Source organism: Oryctolagus cuniculus, chromosome 13, assembly GCF_964237555.1.
Source record: "Oryctolagus cuniculus chromosome 13, mOryCun1.1, whole genome shotgun sequence".
NCBI lineage: Eukaryota > Metazoa > Chordata > Mammalia > Lagomorpha > Leporidae > Oryctolagus > Oryctolagus cuniculus.
Genome location: NC_091444.1, coordinates 10,074,780 through 10,100,210, shown reverse-complemented (window position 1 = coordinate 10,100,210; position 25,431 = coordinate 10,074,780). Strand labels below are relative to the sequence as shown.

Genomic DNA, 25,431 nt, shown 5'->3' with positions numbered 1-25,431 from the left:
ATATATAAAACAACCTTACACAACAAAAGCAAAGCTGGAATCATCACAACACCAGACTTCAAGGCATACTATAGGGCAGTTATAATCAAAACAACTTGGTATTGGCACAAAAATAGACACGTAGACCAAACAGAATAGAAACTCCAGAAACCAATCCACACATCTACAACCAACTAATCTTTGACAAAGGAGCTAAAATCAATTCCTAGAGAAAGGACAGTCTCTTCAACAAATGGTGCTGGGAACACATGCAGAAGTATGAAACAAGACCCCTACGTTTACACGTTATACCAAAAAATCAACTCAAAATGGATCAACAATCTAAATCCATAACCTGATACAATGAAATTACTAAAGGAGAACATTGGGGAAATTCTGTAAGACATTGGCATAGGCAAATATTTCTTGGAGGAGACAGGCAACAAAAGCAAAAATGGACAAATGGGATTACATCAAGCTGAGAAGCTTCTGCACTGCAAAGGAAACTCTCAGCAAAGTGAATAGGCAACCAACAGAATAGGAGGAAATATTTGCAAATTGTGCAATCAATAAAGGTTAATATCCAGAGTTTATAAAGAGCTCAATAAATTCAACAAAATAAACAATCCAATCATAAAATGGGCAAAAGGCTTAAACAGGCATTTTCTAAAGAGGAAATTCAAATGGTCAGCAGACACATAAAAAAATGTTCAGGATCACTGCCATCAGAGAAATACAAATTAAAACAGTAATGAGGTTTCATCTCACCCCAATTAGAATGGCTCTCATACAGAAATCAACAAAAAATAAATGATAACAAGGATGTAGGGAAAAAGGTACCCTAATTCACTGTTGGTGGCATTGTAAACTGGTGCAGCCATTGTGGAAGACAGTATGGAGACACCTCAAAAGTCTGAATATAGGCCAGCGCCATGGCTCAATAGGCTAATCCTCCACCTGCGGTGCCGGCACTCCGGGTTCTAGTCCCGGTTGGGGCACCGGATTCTGTCCCAGTTACTCCTCTTCCAGGCCAGCTCTCTGCTGTGGCCAGGGAGTGCAGTGGAGGATGGCCCAAGTGCTTGGGCCCTGCACCCCATGGGAGACCAGGAGAAGCACCTGGCTCCTGCCTTGGGATCAGCATGATGGGCCGGCCACAGCGCACCGGCCGTGGCGACCATTGGAGGGTGAACCAATGGCAAAGGAAGACCTTTCTCTCTGTCTCTCTCTCTCACTGTCCACTCTGCATGTCAAAAAAAAAGTCTGAATATAGACCTGCCACATGACCCAGCCATCCCACTCCTGGGAATTTGCCCAAAGGAAATGAAATCGGTATATGAAAGACTTATCTGTACCCCACATTTATATCAGCTTAATTCACAATAGCTAAGATATGGAATCAACACAGATGTTCATCAACTGATGAATATATATATATATATATATAGAGAGAGAGAGAGAGAGAGAGAGTGGAATACTGCTCAGTTGTAAAAGTAAATGAAATCCTGTCTTTTGCAACAAAATGGAAGCAACTGGAAACCATTATGTCTAGTGAAATGTCAGTCCCAAAAAGACAAATACCATATGTTTTCCCTGATCTGTAGTAACTCATCCAAATGTAATGTACAGGAGTGAAAATGACATTTTGAGATCCAATGATTGTTTACAGCCCTGTCTCTACTGTTGAGGAACAGTACTTTTTCTTCTTCCTATTTATTGAACCCTTTACTTAGTATAGGGTTAATCTTACGTGTATAAAGTAAACTGAAGTAGATCACTGTAAAAATTAAGGAGGGAGGGGCTGGTGCTGTGGCATAGCAGTGCCAGCATCCCATATGGGCGCTGGTTCTAGTCCCGGCTGCTCCTCTTCCGATCCAGCTGTCTGCTATGGCCTGGGAAAGCAGGAGAAGATGGCCCAAGTCCCTGTGCCCCTGCACCCATGTGGGAGACCAGGAAGGAGCTCCTGGCTCCTGGCTCCTGGCTTCAGATAGGCATGGCTCTGGCCATTGCAGCCAGTTGGGGAGTGAACCAGCAGATGGAAGACCTCTCTCTCTCTCTTTCTCTCTCTCTCTCTGCCTCTGCCTCTCCTTCTCTCTCTGTGTAACTCTGACTTGCAAATGAAAATAAATAAATCTTTAAAAAAACTAAGAGAGGGAATAAGAGAGGAAGGAGGAAGAAGGGGGTGAGCATGAGTGGGAGGGAGGGGGTAGGAAGAATCACTATGTTCCTAAGTCTGTATATGTGAAATACATAAGTGTGTTTACCTCACATAAAATAAAAATAAACTGTGTACATCAACATAAAGGAATACTATTTAGTGCTAACTTTGATATTAAGCCAGGAGAGATCTAGAAGAACCTTAAATGCATAAAACTACGTATAAAAAAAAACATAAAATAGATTACTATCTAATTCTATAAATTATAACCACAGGACATTCTGGAAGAGGTAAAAATATGAAGAGAGTAAAAGGATCAGTTGTTCCCAGGGGGCACAGAGCAGAAAAACACAAAAGGCAAAGTGTATAAGGGATCAGGACAAGCAAAATACCCTGTATGATACTACAGTGGTGGGTTCCTGCAATTTTACGTTTTTCAAAACCCACAGGATGTACAACGCCATGGGTGAACTCTAATGTGAACTACAGATACTGGTTGACAAAGATGTGTTAAGACAGGTTTATCAACTATATCAAATATTCCACTCTGGTATATGACAGTGGAGCAGGCTATGCATATATAGGGAATAGTACAGAGCATATGGGAACTACGTATATTCAGCTTAATCTTGCTATCAATGTAAAACTACTCTAAAACTAAAGTCTACACATTTAGCATCAATAAATATGAAATGCAGAAGGATAAACCAATCTGCCAAAACATTGGAAAGACCTCTACACTTAAAACTCAACAACACTGCGAAGAGAAAATTTAAAAGCCCTAAGTGAACAGATATCCCACGTCAACATTCACTATTATTAAGATTTCATTTCTCCCTCAAATGAATTTGTAGCTCATGACAATTGGAACCAAACTCCCAGCATACTTGTGTGCCGGTGAGGATGAACTATTTCCAGACTTTGATTAAGCAAAGGACCTAAAATAGCTAAAATAACTTTTTTAATAAGGAAGAAAAAAGTTGAAACATTGACATGATCTATTTTAAAGACCTATTAGGAAGCTATTTAATCTGTGGTATAGTGTGGTATTGACAGAAAGAAACACAAAGTAATGGGGCAGATTATAAAATCCAGAAATAGATTCCCATGTACATGGGCAACGAATTCTGGCAAAGATGAAAAGGCAGTTAACTGGAAAAAGGGTTGTCTTTTCCAATAGTGGTACTAGAACAATTGTTTGAGGCAAAAACAAAACTGTGAGGCAGGTATATACCCTCATGGCTAAAGTATCCACGTCTGACGTCAGAGTGCCTGGGTTCAGCATCTGCCCCCAGCTCCCAACCTCAGCATCCTACTAACAAAGATCAGGGGAGGCAGTGGAGATGGTGCAAGTGATGAATTGCTGCCACTCATGTGGGACACCTGGACGGAGTTCTTGTCTCCTGGCTTTGTCCAGCCCAGTCTGGCAGGCATTTGGGGAGTGAACCATCAAATGGTTCTATCTCCATCTCTTACTGTCCCTCTACCTCTAAAGTAAATAATTAAAAATTTTAAAATTGCTTCTTAGCTTTGATCCATCTCTCATACCATTTACAGAAATTCATTCAAAATACATCACAAACCTAAATGTAAAGAGTGAATCTATAGAAGTGCTAGGAGAAGACCTCTGTGACCTTGGCTGAGGCAAAGCTGATATACACAGAAAGCATCACCCCTGAAAGAATGAACTGACCAATTTGATTTCCTCACAATTATAAACTTCTGCTCTTTGAAAGCCACTGTAAATAAGTCACAAACTATGAACAATTATTTATAAAGCATATGATAAAGTGCTTGTATCCAGAATATACAAAGAACTCTTAAAACTCAGTAGGAAAGGTAACCTAATTTTTTAAAAGGCAAGAGATTTCAGCAGGCAGAGGATAGCTGGATGGAAGTTAGCATATGAACAGACGCTGGTCATGACGAGCCATTAGAGAGAAGCAAGGCAGAACCATGGTTAAATGCCACTAAACACCCAACGGAACGGCAAAAAGATTTAAAATTCTAACCATAGCAAGTGTTGCCAAGGATGCAGAGGGACTGAACTGAGTGAACTGGTACAATCACTCTGAGAAACATGAAACTTTTTAAAAAATTAAGCCTACACATACCATATGATCCTATCAATCCACTTTTAGGTATTTACCCAAGAGGAATGAAAGGTTACACCCTCACAAAAGCTCATACAGGAATATTCATAGCAGCTTTAGCTTTGATAGATAAGACCTGGAAACAATTCTAATGTCAATGCAGGTAAATAAACAAAGTATACAACTCCACTCAACCAAAAAAAATTAAGCATTTATGCAGATAATGAAATAGATGAGTATCAAAATTAGTATGCACAAAAAAGATGCAAAATGAGCAAATACTGTATGATTCCATTAAATGAAATTCTAGAAAATGCAACTGGATTTGAAGTAACAGAAAGAGTATTTGGAGTTGCTGGGGAAGATGAGAAGAGGAAGAAGGAAAAAATCACACAGGGACAGGAGAAAATGTTTGGGGCAGCGGCTAGGTTCACAGCTTTCATGGTGGTGATCCTTCCACAGGGGCAAACATATGTCCAAATGTATCTACATGTGTGTCACTCACCGTGCGTCAGTTTCACCCTAATCAAGCTGTTAAATAAGCAACCAAGTACCAAAGCACAATAGCCAAACAAAAAGTCACACTGATCACACCGCCTTTCTGGGCCCTGCACCTGTACAGGTAGCAACTGCACGCACATGTGAAAGACTGCAGCCTGCAGAGCCGTGGGGGAGGCGCTGCCGCTGCATCCACTCGCTGCCCACCAACTTTCTCAGCTCCTCTGCAGGAGCTCCTGGGCACTGCTTTATGCCCCCATCCGATTTCACACACACTTCTCTGACAATGCTCATCACTCAGCTACAAGTATTTTCTTCTAAGAGATTACTTCAACAATTCACAGAAAATGGAATTAACAAATAAACACATTTGACGTAGAAATCCTTTGAAATCCATGAATTCACATGTCCGAGCTCCTGAGAATACTGTCATGTCTGGCTCATCTCTGTGTTCCCGGTTCTAGTGTGATGCCTGGTTGAGGAACAAATTCCCAAACCAGAGAACAAACTGCTACAACCTAGGTGGAGTTTTTATGTTTAATAAAAGTGTTGATATTCTTGTTGTGAAGTTTACAACTCTTGGAAAACCTCTTTTTTTCCTTTGCCCCCTACATTCAAACTGCACCAAAACAAAAAATTCAAAACCTGAAGAATAAACCCAGCCAAAAATTAAAAGGTTCTATTTAAAACTCAGATCTTTCACAGTCCTTCAGCTAAAAAAAAAAGTCTGTATGGATACCACAGTGTTCAACACACAACATGGTTTGGAAAAGCCATGGCTGGCACTGGATTCTGAACAGTCATTCCTCCTACTTGTGTAAATGGACTCTTGGTGGGTAGCATTTTGCCTGGATGAAAACAAAGAGCTGGCAATTACTTTCTTTTTTTTTTTTTAAATTTTTTTTTTGACAGGCAGAGTGGACAGTGAGAGAGAGAGACAGAGAGAAAGGTCTTCCTTTGCCGTTGGTTCACCCTCCAATGGCCGCCACGGCTGGCGTGCTGCAGCCTGTGCACCGCGCTGATCCGAAGACAGGAGCCAGGTGCTTCTCCTGGTCTCCCATGGGGTGCAGGGCCCAAGCACTTGGGCCATCCTCCACTGCACTCCCTGGCCACAGCAGAGAGCTGGCCTGGAAGAGGGGCAACCAGGACAGAATCCAGTGCCCCGACTGGGACTAGAACCCGGTGTGCCGGCGCCGCAAGGTGGAGGATTAGCCTAGTGAGCCGCAGCGCTGGCTTCTGGCAATTACTTTCATCAGAAGATTACCAAGAGATAGGGTTAAACTATGTGAGAGGAAGAGCACAGAGCTGACCGACGGCACAGCAGTTGAGAAGTGATGAAAACAACCAGAACCCAAGGAGAGCATCCAGCAAGAGACTGCAAAGGGCTCTCGGGTTAAAAAACGGGAAGGCGGGCTTCGCTCAGTTCAACTAGTTCAATAAATGCTTCTCCAACAGACTCACTCTTCACAGGCAAGCAAAGAAAATGCTCATGACACCAGCCATAAAGAAAACCATGTTGGACAAACAGGCCATTTTCTGAACATTGCTGTGTGTTTATTTTGGATAATAACATACTCTAGAATATTCAAAGTGTATCTTACAGGCTTTATTTCAAATGACCTTCACCCTAAACTCATGAGGAAGACAAGGCAGCTATGAACACCTCCATTTTACAGAAACCTGGAGAGGTTGAGGCTCAGGCCCAAGGCCACACTCTGAGTTAATAGTTGAGCCTGAACTTGAAACAACTCTAATTCTTCAACCTGTGCTCCGTCTACTGCCTTCTTCTTTATTTGTGCTGGCCTTCAAGAAATTTCCGGATGTCATCTTGTCACCATCTTGGAAACAGACATCCTTGGCATAATGCCCTTCAGCCCTGTGCCCTCTTTTCTTTCTCCTCCCAGCATCTTAAAGCAATTCCTCGGAAAACAAGGCCCTGCGACCAGGCCACTCAAAGAAATTGCCCTCTTGAAAATCACTGGCTGCAAACTTCAATTATCTCTCTCAGACCTCATCATCCCACCAGCCTTCAGTGTTTAGCTCTGTTAACTGTAAACCCACTTTTTAAAAAAATCTCAAAAGCTGCTAGATGATCAGCAGCTAAAGGCTTAAGGACACTGAAATATGCAGGACTTTCTAGTGTTTGTGTAACAACAGCAAATAGTTCTAAGAGGACTCTTATTACAGTCTTATCTTCGAGGCAACTCCCAGATGATTTCAGATATTTGCTCCCAGTTTATCTTCACAATAATCCTGTGAAGCAGACAGTCACATCTCTATTTTACACTTAAGGAAAGTTAAACACAGAGAAATGGAAAAACTGTACCTGACCTGAGAGAGCTGCTCAGTGCCCCGGCCTCCAGATCACTCTGCCCTTCCTCCATCTCACAGGCACATCTCCACCACTCACCTGTCAGCAAATGAGATGTTTTACATAAATTAATTCCCAGCAGAAACAATTTGAAACCGAGGGTTTTTAAAATCATTTGACAGACACCTTTCCAAAAATGGGTTCTTCAAGATCAGAAGCATTTCCTTAGTGGCATGGTGATATTATGAGAACCTAATGGTATAGTCTCTGCACAGTTAAGTTCTATGCCCACTTGCTTGTATTTTGTCTCCTCATTCAGCATTAGATTCTTGCGAAGTCCTGCTCTCATTTTAGCTTTTATATAATTACTTCAAACTACTTCTACTCTATATCGGTTCTTTTAAAAGAATAATTAACCAGAAACAAAACAGCCCATGTATTAAGAGCAACTTGAAAATATAAATTAGATCATTTCTGTAGAACAGCAAGAGTACTGAGTGACTGGAGATGTCCAGCTTTGAGCCGCGTAATACCAGATACAAGAGGCAAATGGAGCTCAGTCGTGCAGGCAATGATTCTATCAGTGGTGCCCGTGTGACGCGAAGCAGCTCAGCTGAGTTCCCCAGTTGGCAACACATCCGACTACAATCACTCATCAATAGGCCAGGCAGAGGTGATGGCACCAAGGACTCCACGGGGAAAGGAACACCTTGTATTTCGGATCCTCCCAGATTTCACTCTGCAACCCTCCCTTTGGCTGGTTCTGTTGACATCCCTTTGTTATAATAAAACTGTAGTCCTAGGTGTAGCACTTACCTGAGTTCTATTAAACATTCTGACAAATCACTGAGCTTGTGGAAGTAGTCAAAATCCCCAGTTTATAGCCAGTTAGTCAGAAGTGAGGGTTCTTGGAACTGATGTTGAAGTGAAAGAAATCTTAGGAGCACAATGCCTTAAACCTGTGAATCAGGTCTGGTATTTAGTGTCAGAAGTCATTGCTGGTGCTCTATCACACAGCAGGGTGACCACAAGTAACAGTACTTCAGAATAGTTAGACCCATTGTGGCCATTTTATATGAGGAGTGAACCAGTGGACGGAAGACCTTTTTCTGTCTCCCCCTCTCTAACTCTCTCAAATAAATAAATAAATAAAATCTTTTTTAAAAATTAGCTTGAAGAGAAGACTATGTCCTCATCATAAAGAAAAGATAAATGTTTGAAGTAATGGATACAGTAACTTAAATCTGATCTTACACATAGTATACATGTATTAAATATACACTGAATTCTATAAATATTTACAATTATCACATGTCAATTAAAAATTTTAAAAAATACAATAATAACATGAGGACTTCAGTACCCCACTTTTGTTAATGAACAGGTCATCCAGACCAAACAACAACAACAACAAAGAAACATTAAAGTTAAATTATATGATAAAGGAGCTGGCATTGTGGTATAGCAGGTTAAGTTTCCGCTTGCAACACCAGCATCACATATGTGTGCAAGTTTGAGATCCAGCTCCCTGATAATGCACCTGGGAAAGCAGAGAAGATGGCCCAAGTCTTTGGGCCTCTGCACCCATATGGGACCAGAAGAAGCTCCTGGCTCCTGGCTTTGCCCTGGCCCAGCCCCAGCCATTGTAGCCATTTGGGGAGTAAACCAGCTGATGGACGCTCTCTCCCCGCCCCCCGTCTCTCTCTATTACTCTGCCTTTCAAGTAAATAAAAACTAAATCTTTTTTTTTAAAGTTGTATGATAGAACTATATCTAACCAACATTTATAGAACTGTTCACCCAAGAGCCATAGAATATACATTCTTTTCACCAGCACATGGAACATTCTCTAGAATATACCTGTATCAGGTCACAAAACAAGTTTCAAGAACTTCAAAAACCCAACGTCTAGCATATGTCTTCTATGGCCATAGCAGGATAATATTACAAATCAGCAACAAAATAAACTTAAGAAATTGTACAAATACATGAAAGTTAATATTCTCTTGAATAATAAGTGGTTAAATGAAAAACTCAAAAAGAAAACCCAGATAAAATCCAGAGAGAGGACTAAGATGGTAGAGTAGGGAGGCACCTTACTGTTCTAGTCTAGGAGAAGATAATTTTAAAAAAGTGGAAAGTGGAGTCTCAGGGAAGAATTAGGGAGAAAACAGCAGATAAGACCCTACGCATATTACAGGGACATGGTGGACCTACATGGAGGGCATGGACACCCACAACTCAGGACCTCAGCAGCTGAGCACCTCCACACAAGCATTGGAGAGCGAGGTGAGACCACACCACAGCAGCCTAAGCCCCTGGCGATAAACTACAAGAGCCTAGAGGGACTCTGGCTTGGAGTCGCGTGGGGGACCGTATGCCTGCCAAACTAGAGGGAAAAAGGAGGGGCATGTTTCTCTCTCCTCAATCACCATGCAACGGCATCTCATAAGAAGCCAATAAAGAGAGGGTGCAGTTTTGGACATACACACCAGCTCGTGTCCACACTCAGCAACCAGCTGAATGGAGACTCCTGAGTCTGGTGGGGAGAACTGACAAGGAGGTAGGTGCTTGTGACTGCAGAAGGCTTCTGTGCCAGGACTGTGAAACACTGAGGCTGTGTGGGAGGACTCACGGTGGGGCTGGGACTCTGGGCAGTCACTGTGGGAGGCTCCGCACACCCAGGGCTCCCTGCTTACCTAATGATGGACATTGCTGGGGAATCTGAGCTTACACTGAGGACTGCATGGATCCTTTGTGTGGTCCTGGAGGCAGAGTGGATGAATACCATTCCTGCTGGGCTATAGCTCAGGCACTGGTCTCCTTTGAGGAGAGGAGTTCAGCTGAGCAGAATAAACGCCACTCTGATTGAAAAAGAGAGAGAGAAATTTATCATGCCAAACCTGGATGTGTCACCTCAGACATGCCCTTCCACCTGGAGCACTGAACAGAGCTTCCTGGCCACATCCACTACACACCTCTAGGTATTCACTGAAAGCAGACACTCCACTACTCTACAGAGGTATAGTACAAAGATAACAGCTGCCACAGTAAAAAAAAAAAAAAAAAAAAAAAAAAGAAGAAACCAATGAGTAGTTCCACATATGCCAAATTACAAATGTACCAATTCAAGAAACGAGAATAAGGAAGACAACATAATGCCCTCAAAAGAACAAAGCACTTCAATACAAGATTTTGAAGATGATGAAATAGAAGAAATGCCAGAAACAGAATTCAAAAAATTGATCATAAGACTATATAGAAGCAATCAGAAGCAAATGCACAAACTAATGAAATACATACATAACATGAAGAAAATTTCTCCCAAGAAACTAAGATCTTAAAGATAAATCAAAATGAAATCTTGGAAATGAATAATTCAATAGAACAAATTTAAAACTGCAGTGGAAAGCCTTAAAACAGAAACAGTGCAGCAGAAAAAAACAAAATCAGACTTAGAAGACAAAGCCCAGGAAATTATACACTCAAACCAAACACAAGAAGGAATTATTAGAAAACTAAAAAAAACTGTTGGGAATCTACAGGATACTATCAAATAACCCACAAATGTGTTCTAGGACTTCCTGAAGGTGTGGAAACAATGAAATGATTAGAAGGCCTTTTGAGTGAAGTAATAAAAGACATCCTAATTTTGAGAAAGAAAGAAACATAAAGTACATAAAGCACATAGAACTCCAAATAGATATGACCAGAAAAGATATTTACCATGACACATTGTAAACAAACTCACCAAAATAAAACATAAGAGAAGGTTATAAAATGCACATGAGAGAAATACCAGATTACTTTCAGAGGATCTCCAACTGATTTCATGGATGACTTCTCATCAGAAACTCTACAAGCTGGGAGAGAATGGTGAGATACAGTCCAAGTCTTAAGAGGAAAAACCATCAACCCAGAATACTATACCCTGCAAAGCTCTCATTTATGGAAAAACATGGAATAAAGACCTTCCATAACAAATAGAAACTGAACAAATATATCACCAAACATTTAGCCCTGCAAAAGATACTTAAGGATGCACTGCACACAGAAACACAGTCATCACTATGAAAGAAGGTAAAGGAAGAAAATCTACCAGTAAAAGTACGAAGGAAATCCAAAGTAAAAACAGAAATGTTTTTGGAAAAATGTCAGGGTAAAATCATTACTTATCAATAGTCACCATATATGTAAATGGCCTTAATTCTCCAGTTAAATGACAAAGTCTGGCTGAATGGATTAAAAAGCAAATCACATCTATTTGCTGACTACAAGAAACACATCTCACCAACAAAGATGCATGCAGACAAAGCGAAAGATTGGAAAAAGATATTCCATGCCAAGAGAAACCAAAAAGGAGCTGGTGTAGCCATCCTAGTATCAGTCAAAATAGACTTTAACACAAAAACTGTTAAAAGACACAAAGAAGGACACTATGTAATGATTAAGGGATCAATTCAACAGGAAGATGTAACTATTCTAAATGTATATGCATCTAATTACAGGGCAACTGGCTATTTAAAAAAATTGTTAAGGGAACTAAAGGGAGATATAGACTCAAATATAATAGTATTGGGGGATTTCAGTACACCACTTTCAGCAATATACAGATCAGCCAGACAGAAAATCAGCAAAGAAACAGAAGATTTAATTGAAACTACAGACCAAATGGACCTAACAGATATGTATAGAACTTTTCATCCTACAGTTGCAGACTGCACTTGTCAGCAGTGCATGGAACTTACTTTAGCATTGACCACATTCTAGGCCATAAAGCAAGTCTCAACAAATTTAAAAAAAATCAAATTCTTACCATGCATTTCTAAGACCACAAAGAATGAAGCTGGAAATCAGCAGCTGAGGAATCTCTAGAGCATATGAAACACATGGCCACTGAACAACATGCACCTGAATGAACAGTGGGTCATAGAAGAAATAAAAAGAGAAATAAAAAAATTTCTACAAATAAGTGAAGATGACAATACAACATATCAAAACTTATGGGATACAGTAGAAGTGTTAAGAGGAAAGATTATAGCGATCAGTGGCTACATCAAGAAATTGGAAAGGCACCAAATAAAGGAACTATCAATGCACCTCAAAGATCTAGAAAAACAACAGCAAACCAAAACCAAAGCTAGTAGGAGAAAAGAAACAATTAAAATTAGAGAAGAAATCAACAAAACTGAAAGCAAAATACAATACAAAAGATCAGCAAAATGAGGAGATGGTTTTTTGAAAAAATAAATAAAATTGACACACCATTGGCACAACTAACCAAAAAAAAAGGAGAGAAAAGATGCAAGTCAACAAAATTAGAGATGAAAAAGGAAATGTCACAACAGACATCACAGAAATAAAAAAAATCAGAGATTACTACAAAGAGTTGTATGCCAACAAACCCGGAAACTTAGAAGAAATAGATAGATTCCTGGACACATACAACCTACCTAAATTTACCCATGAAGACACAGAAAACCTAAACAGAATCATTACCATGACAGAAATTGAATCAGTAATAAAGACTCTCCCAATAAAGAAAAGCCCAGGACAAGATGGCTTCACTGCCGAATTCTACCAGACATTTAAAGAAGAACTAACTCCAATTCTTCTCAAGTTATTCAAAACAATGAAAGGGAGGGGACCCTCCCAAAGTCTTTCTATGAAGCCAACATTACCTTAATTCCTAAACCTGAAAAAGATGCAACAAGAAAGAGAACAATAGACCAACTTCCCTGATGAACATAGACTCAAAGCTCCTCAACAAAATTCCAGCCAATCGAATCCAACAACACATCAGAAAGATTGTCCACCCAGAGCAAGTGGGATTTATCCCTGGTGTGCAGGGATGGTTCAACACTCCCAAATCAATCAATTTAATACATTACATTAATATACTGAAGAACAAAAATCATATTATTATCTCAAAAGCATTTGATAAAATGCAATGGCCGGCACCATGGCTCATTTGGTTAATCCTCCACCTTGAGGCACGGGGTTCTAGTCCAGGCTGCTCCCCTTCCAGTCCAGCTCTCTGCTGTGGCCTGGGAGGGCAGTGGAGGATGGCCCAAGTGCTTGGGCTCCTGCACCCGTGTGGGAGACCAGGAGGAAGCACCTGGCTGCTGGCTTCGGAATGGCGCAGCACCAGCTGTAGTGGCCATTTGGGGAGTGAACCAGTGGAAGGAAAACCTTTCTCTCTCTCTCTATCACTATCTATAACTCTACCTGTTAAATTAAAAAAAAATACAATACCCTTTCATGATGAAAACTCTAAGAAAATTAGGTATAGAAGAAACATTCATCAACCACAATCAAAGCAATTTATGACAAAGCCATGGCCAGCATCCTATTGAATGAAAAGTTGGAAGCATTCCCACTGAGATATGGTACCAAATAAGTATGCCCATTCTCTCCATCACTATTAAATATAGTCCTGGAAGTATTAGCCAGAGCTATTAGGCAAGAAAAAGAAATTAAAGGGATACTGCAATAAGGACAGTCTATTCAATAAATGGTGCTGGGAAAATTGGATTTCCACGTGCAGAATCATGAAGCAAGACCCCTACCTTTCACCTTACACAAAAATTCACTCAACATGGATTAAAGATTTAAATCTACGACCCGACACCATCAAATTATTAGAGAGCATTGGAAAAACCCTGCAAGATATAGGTACTGGTAATGACTTCTTGGAAAACACCCCAGAAGCATAGGCAGTCAAAGCCAAAATTAACATTTGGGATTGCATCAAATTGAGAAGTTTCTGTACTGCAAAAGAAACAGTCAGACAAGTGAAGAGGCAACCGACAGAATGGGAAAAAATATTTGTAAACTATGCTACAGATAAAGGGTTGATAACCAGAATCTACAAAGAATTCAAGAAACTCCACAACATCAAAACAAACAACCCACTTAAGAGATGGGCCAAGGACCTCAATAGACATTTTTCAAAAGAGGAAATCCAAATGGCCAACAGACACATTAAAAAAATGTTCAAGGTCACTAGCAATCAGGGAAATGCAAATCAAAACCACAATGAGGTTTCACCTCACCCCGGTTAGAATGGCTCACATTCAGAAATCTACCAACAACAGATGCTGGCGAGGATGTGGGGAAAAAGGGACACTAACCCACTGTTGGTGGGAATGCAAATTGGTAAAGCCACTAGGGAAGTCAGTCTGGAAATTCCTCAGAAACCTGAATATAACCCTACCATTCAACCCAGCCATACCACTCCTTGGAATTTACCCAAAGGAAATGAAATTGGCAAACAAACAAGCTGTCTGCACATTAATGTTTATTGCAGCTCAATTCACAATAGCTAATCCTGGAACCAACCCAAATGCCCATCAACAGTAGACTTGATAAAGAAATTATGGGACATGTACTCTATAGAATACTATACAGCAGTCAAAAACAACGAAACCTAGTCATTTGCAACAAGATGGAGGAATTTGGAAAACATCATGCTTAGTGAATTAAGCCAGTACCAAAGGGACAAATATCATATGTTCTCCCTGATGAGTGACAACTAACTGAGCACCAAAGGGGAAACTTGTTGAAGTGAAATGGACACTATGAGAAACAATGACTTGATCAGCTCTTGCCCTGACTGTTGATGTACAATGTAATACTTTATCCATTTTAGTATTTTTTCCCACTTGGTCTGGGTGGATGATCTTTCTGATGTGTTGTTGCATTCTATTGGCCAGAATTTTAATGAGGATTTTTGCATCTATGTTCATCAGGGATATTGGTCTGTAATTCTCTTTCAGTGCTGCATCTTTTTCCGGCTTAGGAATTAAAGTGATGCTGGCTTCATAGAAAGAATTTGGGAGGACTCCCTCTTTTTCGATTGTTCTGAATAGTTTGAGAAGAATTGGAGTTAGTTCTTCTTTAAATGTCTGGTAGAATTCAGCAGTGAATCCATCTGGTCCTGGGCTTTTCTTTGTTGGGAGGGCCTTTATTACTGTTTCAATTTCTGTCTCAGTTATGGGTCTGTTTAGGTTTTCGATGTCTTCCTGGTTCAATTTAGGTAGGTTGCATGTGTCCAGGAATCTATCCATTTCTGATAGGTTTCCCTGTTTGCTGGCATACAAGTCCTTGTAGTAATTTCTGATGATTCTTTTTATTTCTGTGGTGTCTGTTGTTATGTTTCCTTTTTCATCTCTGATTTTATTGATTTGGGTCTTTTCTCTTCTTTTTTTAGTTAGTTGGGCCAATGGGGTGTCAATTTTGTTTATTTTTTCAAAAAACCAGCTCCTCGTTTGGCTGATTTTTTGTAATGTTTTTTTGGATTCAATCCTGTTCATTTCTTCTCTGATTTTAATTATTTCTCTTCTCCTACTAGCTTTGGGTCTGGTTTGCTGTAGGTTTTCTAGATCCTTGAGGTGAATTGAAAGCTCATCTATTTGGTGCCTTTCCAATTTCTTGATGTAGGCACCTATTGATATAAGCTTTCCTCTTAACACTGCTTTTGCTGCGTCCCATAAGCTTTGGTATGTTGTGCTGTTATCCTCATTTACTTCCAGAAAATTTTTGATTTCTCTTTTGATTTCTTCTATGACCCATTGTTCATTCAGGAGCATGTTGTTCAATCTCCATGTGTTTGCAAATGCTCTAGGGATTCCTGAGTTGCTAATTTCCAACTTCATTCCTTTATGGTCTGAGAAGCTGCATGGTATGATTCTAATTCTTTTGAATTTGCTGAGACTTGCTTTATGGCCTAGTATGTGGTCAATCCTAGAGAAGGTTCCATGCACTGCTGAGAAGAATGTAAAATCTTTAGCTGTAGGATTGAAAGTTCTGTATATATCTTTTAGATCCATTTGGGCTATAGTGTCATTTAAATCTACTGTATCCTTGTTGATCTTCTGTCCTGTTGATCTGTCTATTTCTGAGAGTGGAGTATTGAAGTCCCCCAGTACTATTGTATTGGGGTCTAAGTCTCCCTTTAAGTCTGTTAACAAATCTTTTAGATAAACCGGTGCCCTGTAGTTAGGTGCATATACATTGATAATTGTTATATCTTCTTGTTGTATTGATCCCTTAATCATTATATAGTGTCCCTCTTTGTCACTCTTAACAGTTTTTGTGGTAATGTTTATGTTGTCCGATATTAAGATGGCTACGCCCGCTCTTTTTTCATTTCTGTTGGCATGGTATATCTTTTTCCAGCCTTTCACTTTCAGTCTGTATGGATCTTTGTTGGAAAGATGTGTTTCTTGTAAGCAGCAAATAGATGGGTTTTGTTCCTTAACCCAATCAGCCAATCGGTGTCTTTTAACTGGACAGTTCAGGCCATTCACGTTCAATGTGACTAATGATAAGTGGTAACTTTGCCCTGCCATTTGCCAAAGATAAGTTCTAATATATGCTTTGAATTGCCTGTGATCTTTTGCTGTGAGGTTTCCTTCCTTTACCTTCTTTCATATTGATGACCGTGTTTCTGTGTTTCTGTGTGTAACACATCTTTAAGCATCTTTTGCAGGGCTGGACGAGTGGCAACAAATTCTTTCAATTTCTGTTTTCTATGAAAAGTCTTTATTTCACCTTCATTCACAAATGATAGCTTTGCAGGATATAATATTCTGGGCTGGCAGTTTTTCTCTCTTAGTACCTGGGCTATATCTCACCATTCCCTCCTAGCTTGTAGAGTTTCTGATGAGAAGTCAGCTGTGAGTCTGATTGGAGATCCTCTGAGAGTAATTTGACGTTTCTCTCTTGCACATTTTAGGATCTTTTCTTTATGTTTCACTGTGGAGAGTTTAATTACAACGTGTCGTGGTGAGGATCTCTTTTGGTCGTGTTTATTAGGGGTTCTGTGAGCTTCCTGTACTAGGATGTCTCTGTCCTTCTCCAAACCTGGGAAATTTTCTGCTAATATCTCACTAAAAAGGCCTTCTAATCCTTTCTCCCTCTCCATGCCTTCAGGAACTCCAAGAACCCGAATGTTGGGTTTTTTAATAGTATCCTGCAGATTCCTGACAATATGTTTTAGATTTCTAATTTCCTCTTCTTTTCTTTGGTCTGACTGTATCCTTTCCTGTTCTCTGTCTTCTAAGTCCGATATTCTCTCTTCTGCTTCACCCATTCTGTTTGTAAGGCTCTCTATTGTGTTTTTCATTTGATCTATTGAATTCTTCACTTCATTATGATTTCTCGTCACTATCACAGTTTCCTGTTGTACTAGTTGTTTTGTTTCATTTTGATTCCTCCTTAATATTTCATTTTCATGAGAGAGATTTTCTACCTTGTCCATTAAGGATTTCTGTAGTTCAAGAATTTGTTTTTGAGAACTTCTTAATGTTCTTATCAATTTTTTGAGATCTGCTTCTTGCATTTCTTCTATCTCATCATCTTCATAATCTTGAATTGGGGTGTCTTTTTCATTTGGGGACGTCATGGTGACTTCCTTGTTTTTATTACCTTGGTTTTTGCGTTTGTTATTTGGCATATTGGAGATATTTGGTTTCTTCACTGTGGTGCTTTTTCTTGTTATACTATGACTCTAGATTAAGTGGACTGTCTGTTTTGATGGAGCCTTAGAGGCTTGAGATGGGTGTGGCCTGAGAGCTCTGTTTGGTGTGCCAAAGGTGACACTCCCAGGTTAGGCGTGGTAGATCTCTCTCTCTCTCTTTCTTTTTTTGATTCAAAAGGGAAGTAATCCCGCACAGCTGAAAGAAGTTGGAGGTAGTTAGCAGCCAAATGATATACCCACAGGAGCCAGAGATCAGAAGCTCTTTCCCAAGGACCACACAGGGAATCTGTTCTGCCCTCAGGGTGGGCTCAGATTCTCCTTCAGTCTCCCACTGGGTTGCCAAAGTTACAGAATTGTAGCGTCTCTGGAGAGTACTCACGTGTATTCCGTGAGTTCTCTCCCCCACCGTCTCTTTTTTCACAGTCTCAGTTCAGTAGCACCACAGATTTACTAGGTTCTAATCTCCTGTTAATTCGCCCCACCCAGAGTCAGGTTTTTCTGCTAGGCTCAGGGCCAGTGCAGACCTGAGGTCGCTCTGCTTATGACATATGTCCAAGATGGCACCTGCTCTTTGTCTTGCTCGCCCTTGAGAGGTGAGCAGAGAGAGAGAAACCCGTGTCCGTACCAGTCACCTTTTTTTTCTCTCTCTCTCTCTTCCAGTTAGCCTGGTGAACTTTCCCTTCCCCTGGGGGTCGTTCCCTCTAGTCTCCTCTCTCCACTTGCCTGCCGGTGTCTCAGGCTATTGAGGTTCAGCTCACCTCGCGTTCCAGCGCTGGTGTGTTGAGTCTGCCACTGGTGTCCCGAACTGTGGGCTCCCACGCTCTCCACGCAGGTCCACTGTGAATCACGCGTTCCGGAAGAGTTTCTTCTGCTGTTTCCTCCCCTACTCTTCCTTGAGCCTGCAGTATCTCCACTTTTATTAAACTGTCTCTCCCCGGACTATCAGTGTGCTCCCTTCCTATTCCGCCATCTTGCCCGGCCCTACTTCCGGAGTATCCTTAAACAATCTTTCTAAACTGAACCATGAAGACATGAAAATTGAACAAACCAATAAAAAGAGACAAGATTAAATCAATATTAAAAAGTGTCCCAACAAACAAAATTTCAGAGCTAGATTAATTTTCCCCATCTTTAAAGAATTCATATCAACTCCTCTCAAAGCACTTAAAAGAATTGTAAGAAAGAGAACCCTCCCAAACTTATTCTAAGAAACTTGTAATACTCTAATACCAAAACCATATAAGGACAGGACAAAAAGAAGGAACTATAGCCAATGTAATATCCCTGATGAAAACAGATGCAAAAGTTCTCAACAAGACACTAGCAAACTGAATCTAACAACACGTTGCAATAATCATTTACCATAAAGAAGCAGCATGTATCCCAGAGATGCAAAGGCAAATCAACATACACAAATAAAAACACACAGTATGTCAAAACAACAAATGAAGGACAAAATCCATACAATCACCTCAATAGTTGCTGTTGCTCCCCCTCTTCGTGGAGGAGCAACACAGGACCCTGCGCTGTTCTTTGGTCTGCTCGGCCCTCCCCGGGTTTGCTGCTGGTTCTTCCCGGGTTGGCTACTATCCCTTCCACCTCCGTGGAAGGGCAGTTCCCCCTGGCCGCATTCCCCACTTCCGCAGGGGAGCGGCACACCGCCGGCCAGCTTTCTCGGGGGCTGCACGGGTTCCCTTAGATGTTCCCCATAGATGTTCCTGATGCATGCCGTCTCTCTCCTCCTTTATAGTCCTCCTCCGCCAATCCCAACTCGGCTGCCCACACGCCGAGTACGCTGCTCTCCTCCAATCAGGAGCAAGTCCTACAGTTTATTAGTTGAACTGGAGGCAGCTGTGCGGAAGCTGTTTACTCCTCTCCCAGCGCCATATTGTGGGAGAGCAGATGCATAGAATAAGTCCTAATTCGAGTAACTTAGTCTAGTCCGGATTGCTCCCCACAGATCCCCCTTTCTTTTTATTTTTTAGCGTTGATACGCGCCTGTCTTCGGTGTCCCGCGGCACACACTCTGCTCTACTTGCTAGAGTTGCCACAGGCTCTTACAAGTCCTATCAATCAGGAAAACCGAATCCAGGTCCTCTCTTCGCCATTGTGAGGAGGTTTTTAGGCGCTGATGCGTGCCTGTGTTCGGTGCCCTGCAGCGCATGCTCTGCTCTGCTAGAACTGCCTGCAGGTGTTTACAAAACCTATCAGGCAAACCGAATCCAAGCCTTCTCATTGCCGTATTGTGGGGGAGACTTATTAGTGTTGGTTTGTGCCTATCTTCGGTGACCTGCAGCTCATACTCTGGTCGAGCTGCTTGCTGGCGCTTACCGCCTTAAATCAGGCAGACCGAATCCAAGCCCTCACATTGCAGTGTTGTAGGGAGGCCTTTTTATTTCTCTATTTCTCTATCTCCGGGCATTCCTATTTCTCCCATTTTACTTCTATCTTCCAGCATTCCTATTTTTCTCACTTTACTTCTAAACTTCTGTTTCTCTTATCCCTGCGGCTTTCCGGCACCTCGCCCCGCCGGCGGGTTCCCGGCTCTGCGCCGCTTCAGCCCGCGCCTCATCTGCGCAGCTCGGCTTTGCGCGCTCCGCGGTCTCCGCGCTTAACCCTTTCGCGTCTGAACCACGGCCTACGCCAGCGTTCCCTATCTATTCACGCCCCGTGCTCTCTCTGCACGCGGCGGCTTCCGCGAGTAACACAGCGTAGCTTGCGTCTCCACCACTAGCATTCAATCCAAGTTCCCCGGGCTAGCCTGGCGAATTCAACCCAGCGTACGTCTCCGCCCCACGGTTTGGCTTCCCGTCCTTTGCTCCCCGGGCTAATCAGACGGATCCCAACCTGGCTTGCGTCTCAGCTTCTAGTTTCAACTTTTCGCCCCCTATTCCCGGGCTAACTTGAGAATCCCAAAGTGGCTTTCGTATCCGCCTCGGCCTGCCCCCCGCGGCTTCAATTTCCCTAACATTTTTCTCTACCCGGTATGTTTCCCCAAGCTTTCCTCCAACGATATTCCTCCCTCATTTCTCCTGGCCTCTCCCCACAGTCCGCGTCCGAGTCTGTTTGTTCTAGCTTTCACTTTCGCTTTCGACCTTAGAGATTTCTCCCAGCTTCCCCCCGTAGTCCGTATCTGAGTCTATGCCTAGGCTTTCAATAGCTTCTTCCGGCTCCTTTTTCGTCCGGCTTTTCCCTAGGCTGTTTGCTAGTCTCTCCCTCCGGTATTTTCCCAGTTCTTCCCGTTTCTTCCCTCCTAAGTTTCATATCCGTCCTAGGTTTCCTATCCGAGCTAGGTTTCCTATCCGTCCTAGGTTTCCTATCCGAGTCACGGCACCATTATGTCGCTCCCCCTCTTCGTGGAGGAGCAACACAGGACCCTGCGCTGTTCTTTGGTCTGCTCGGCCCTCCCCGGGTTTGCTGCTGGTTCTTCCCGGGTTGGCTACTATCCCTTCCACCTCCGTGGAAGGGCAGTTCCCCCTGGCCGCATTCCCCACTTCCGCAGGGGAGCGGCACACCGCCGGCCAGCTTTCTCGGGGGCTGCACGGGTTCCCTTAGATGTTCCCCATAGATGTTCCTGATGCATGCCGTCTCTCTCCTCCTTTATAGTCCTCCTCCGCCAATCCCAACTCGGCTGCCCACACGCCGAGTACGCTGCTCTCCTCCAATCAGGAGCAAGTCCTACAGTTTATTAGTTGAACTGGAGGCAGCTGTGCGGAAGCTGTTTACCTCTCTCCCAGCGCCATATTGTGGGAGAGCAGATGCATAGAATAAGTCCTAATTCGAGTAACTTAGTCTAGTCCGGATTGCTCCCCACAGTTGCAGGAAGAGAATTTGATAAAATTCAATATCCCTTAATGATAAAAACCTTCCATAGTAATTACACAAAATAATGAAATAGAGAGCACTCAAATAGGAAAGGAAGAGGTCAGACTATCCCAGTTTGCAGACATGATTTCATTCACAGAAAAACCTAATAGATTCACCACAAAAAATGTAAAACTAATAAACAAATTCAGTAAGTTTTCAGAGCAAAAAAAAAAGTCAACACACAAAAATAAGTAGCTTTTTAAATACATGAATGACAAAATCACTGAGAAAGAAATTAAGAAAGTGATTGATTCCATTCATGCCAGATAAAAAAAATCTAGGAAAAAATTTAACCAAGGAAGTGAATGATTTTACAGAGAAAATTACAACACGCCAATGAAAGGGATTGAATAATACATTAAAAACTCGGAAACAGGGATGGTTTAACATGCACATCAAGCGGTGTGATACATCACATTAACAAACTGAAAAACAAAAACCATGTAATTATCTCAATAGATGCAGAGAAAGCATTTCATATAATATAACATCCCTTCATAATGAAATTTTAAGTAAATTGGGTACAGAAGGAACATTCTTCAACATAATCAAGGCAGTTTATGACAAATCCATGGCCAGTGTCCTATTGAATGGGGAGAAGTTGGAAGCATTCCCACCGAGATCTGGAACCAGACAAAGATGCCCACTCTCACCACTGCTATTCAATATAGACTTGGAAGTGTTAGCCATAACCATTAGGCAAGAAAAAGAAATCAAAAGGATACAAATTGGGAAGGAGGAAGCTGAACTATCCCTATTTGCAGATGACATGATTCTATATATAGGGAATCCAAAAGTCCATCAAAAGACTATTGTAACTCATAGAAGAGCTTGATAAAGTAGCAGGATATAAAATCAACCCAGAAAAATCAATAGCCTTTGTATCCATAGACAATGTCATGCTGAGAAAGAACATTTAAGATAAATCCCATTCACAACAGCTAAAAAAAATCAAATACCTTGGAATAAATTTAACCAAGAATGTCAGAGCTCTCTATGATGAGAAGTACAAAAAAATTAAAAAAATAGAAGACACCAAAAAATGGAAAAACCTTCCATATTCATTGATTGAAAGAATCAAATTAATCAAAATGTCCACACTACCAAAAGTGATTTACAGATTCAATGCAATACCTATCAAAATGCCAAGTACATGCTCCTCAGATATAGAAAAAATGATGCTGAAATTCAATGGAAACACAGAAAATCCCAAATAGCTAAAATGATCTTATAAAACAAAAACAAAACTGGACACATCACAATACCAGATTTCAAGACATACCAAGGGGGCAGTTATAATCAAAACATCCTGGTACTGGCATAAAAACAGATGGATATACCAATGGAACAGAATAGAAACTCCAGAAATTAACCCAAGCATCTAAAACTAACTTATATTTGACAAAGGAGCTAAAATCAATCCCTGGAGTAAGGACAGTCTCTTCAGCAAATGCTGCTGGGAAAACTGGATCCCCACACAGAAGTATGAAGCGAGACCCCTACCTTGTACCTTACACAAAAATCTACTCAAAAGGGATCAAAGACCTAAATCTATGACCCAATACCATCAAATTATTAGAGAACATTTGGGAAACCCTAAAGACATTAGCATAGGCAAAAAGCTCTTGGAAAAGACCCCAGAGGCATGGGCAATCAAAACCAAAATTGAAAAATGGGATTACATCAAATTGAGAAGCTTCTGCACTTCAAAATAAACACTCAGCAAAGTGAAGAGCCAACCAACAGAATGGGAGAAATTATTTGCAAACTATGCAACTGATAAAGAATTAATATCCAGAATATATAAAAAGTTCAAGAAACTCAACAACAACAAAACAAACAACGAAGTTAAGAAATGGGCCAAGGGCTTAAACAGGCATTTTTCAAAAGAGGATATCCAAATGCCCAGCAGACACATGAAAAAATGTTCAGGATCACTAGCCTTCAGGGAAATGCAAGTCAAAATTACAATAAAATTCCACCTCACCCCCACTAGAATGGCTCTCATACAGAAATCAACAACACATGCTGGTAAGGATGTGGGGGAAAGGTTCCCTAATCCACTGTTGGTGGGAGTGTAAACTGGTGCAGCCACTGTAGAAGACAGTATGGAGATACCTTAGAAATTTGAATATAAAACTACCATATGCCCAGGTATCCCACTCCTGGCAATTTACCCAAGGGAAATGAAATCAGCATATGAAAGAGTTATCTGTACCCCATATTTATTGCAGTTCAACTCATAATAGCTAAGACATGGAATCAACCCAAATATCCATCAACTGAAGACTGGATAAAGAAATTACAGGGTATGAGATGGGGTGGTTGCAGGTGGTTATGGGGGGAAAACCACTATAATCCAAAAGTTGTACTTTTGAAATTTATGTTTATTAAATGAAAGTTTAAAAAATGAAAAAAAATCACAGAATTTGTATATTCAAAATATTTTGTCTCTATAAACTTGTCTAAAAATGCTGCCAACTGCTAAGAACATTTTCAGAACTCCCTTTCAGAACTGTTTTTAGAGATTCTTATATTCCTTGGAGTATCCTCAGTGGTATGGAGTTCCCCTTTAAGAATGCATTTGAATTTTAAAAATAGTAAAATATCAGGTCTGATGAAAAGGGCAAGTGATCCTATCTTTACATATTGTTCTTGACCAGGAGAATCAGTGGCTACCAGATGGCTCTATTTCTTCTGAGGCTCACAAAGTGTCTGCTACGATCCCCAGAATGATATAATATCCCTTTTCCTATACATAGGACAGTCATAGAGAAAGTCATTTAGAGCCCCTTGCTCTTACCAAGTTTTGTTGTTTGTTTGCCTGTAAATGTATCCTTGTATATGCCAAAAGGCTTAAAAGATTTCTTCAAAAAGCTCATGGACATTCACATTTTGAAAACACTATGCATGTATTTCAGGTTTTTTTGCACCAAAATAAACTTATCTTTCAATTCTGTTTTCCATGAAAAAAAGAAAAAGAAATTATGGGGTATGTACACCATAGAATACTACAAAGCAGTAAAAAAAAAAAAATCCTGTCATTTGCAACCACATGGATGCAACTGGAAACCATTATTCTTAGTGAAATAAGCCAGTCCCAAAAGGACAAATACCATGTGGTCTCCCTGATAGGTGGTAACAAATAGAGTATCTAAAAGGTAATCTATAGAAGTGAAACTGATATTTTGAGATGTGATGACTCTGAACAGCCCTTGTCTGTATGGTTATCAAACAGTTTTGTTTTTATACTATTTGTTGAATGCTTTACTTAGTATAGAGTTAATATTATGTGCATAAAGTTAATTGAAAATAGGTCTTAGTAAAAAATAAGACTGGGAATAAGAGAGGGAGGAGGAAGTTGGTAACTGCAAAGGCTTCCATAGCCTTGGCAGCTCATGTCAAGAGCCTTGGGTGATCACTGATGTACATTAAATTAACAACAGGAGTCACTGCACTAACTTCCCATGCAGGACCTCTGTCCTCAAAGAGTTGTATTATAATTATGTCTAAGTGCTTGTAAAAGATGTATTATTCTTGGGTGCTTCTTTAAAGTTAATTAAGCTTCTGAAAAAAAAAAAAAGAACAGCCCTTGTCTCAACTATTAAGGAACAGTTTTTCTGTTGTTTTGTTTTTGTTTGGTGCAAATTGTTGAGCTCTTTACTTAGTTGGTCTTCTGTGTATAAAGCTAATCGAAAATGGGTCTTAGTGGAGACTGGGACTGGGAATGGGAGAGGGAGGAGGTGTGGGAGTGTGGGTGGGAGGGAGGGTAGGGTACAAAGAATCACTATTTTCCTAAAGTTGTACTTAGGAAATCCATGAAGCTTGTAATATTTAAATAAATTATTTCTTTGGGAAAATAAAATAAAATGAAATTCTAAACATCACAAACCATCAATGAAATATAAATGAAAATGAGAGTGAGCTATCACCTCACTCCAGACAGAGTATCTATTATCAAGAGACAAAAATGGGGGCAAGCAAGCAGAAGAGGGAACCCTCACGCATTGTTCCACAGCTTCTGTGGAAAATAATACAGCAGTTG

At 40.9% G+C, this 25,431-nt stretch overlaps 1 long non-coding RNA gene across 1 annotated transcript in view; it reads right to left on the bottom strand.

Moving 5' to 3' along the window:
* LOC138844856 (uncharacterized) overlaps positions 1–25,431 on the bottom strand; it is a 99,828-nt gene that overhangs the window by 23,385 nt on the left and 51,012 nt on the right. Inside the window, exon 2 of the long non-coding RNA XR_011381240.1 lies at positions 7,057–7,135. This is a non-coding gene — a long non-coding RNA (uncharacterized lncRNA). The remainder of the gene's footprint in view (positions 1–7,056; positions 7,136–25,431) is intronic.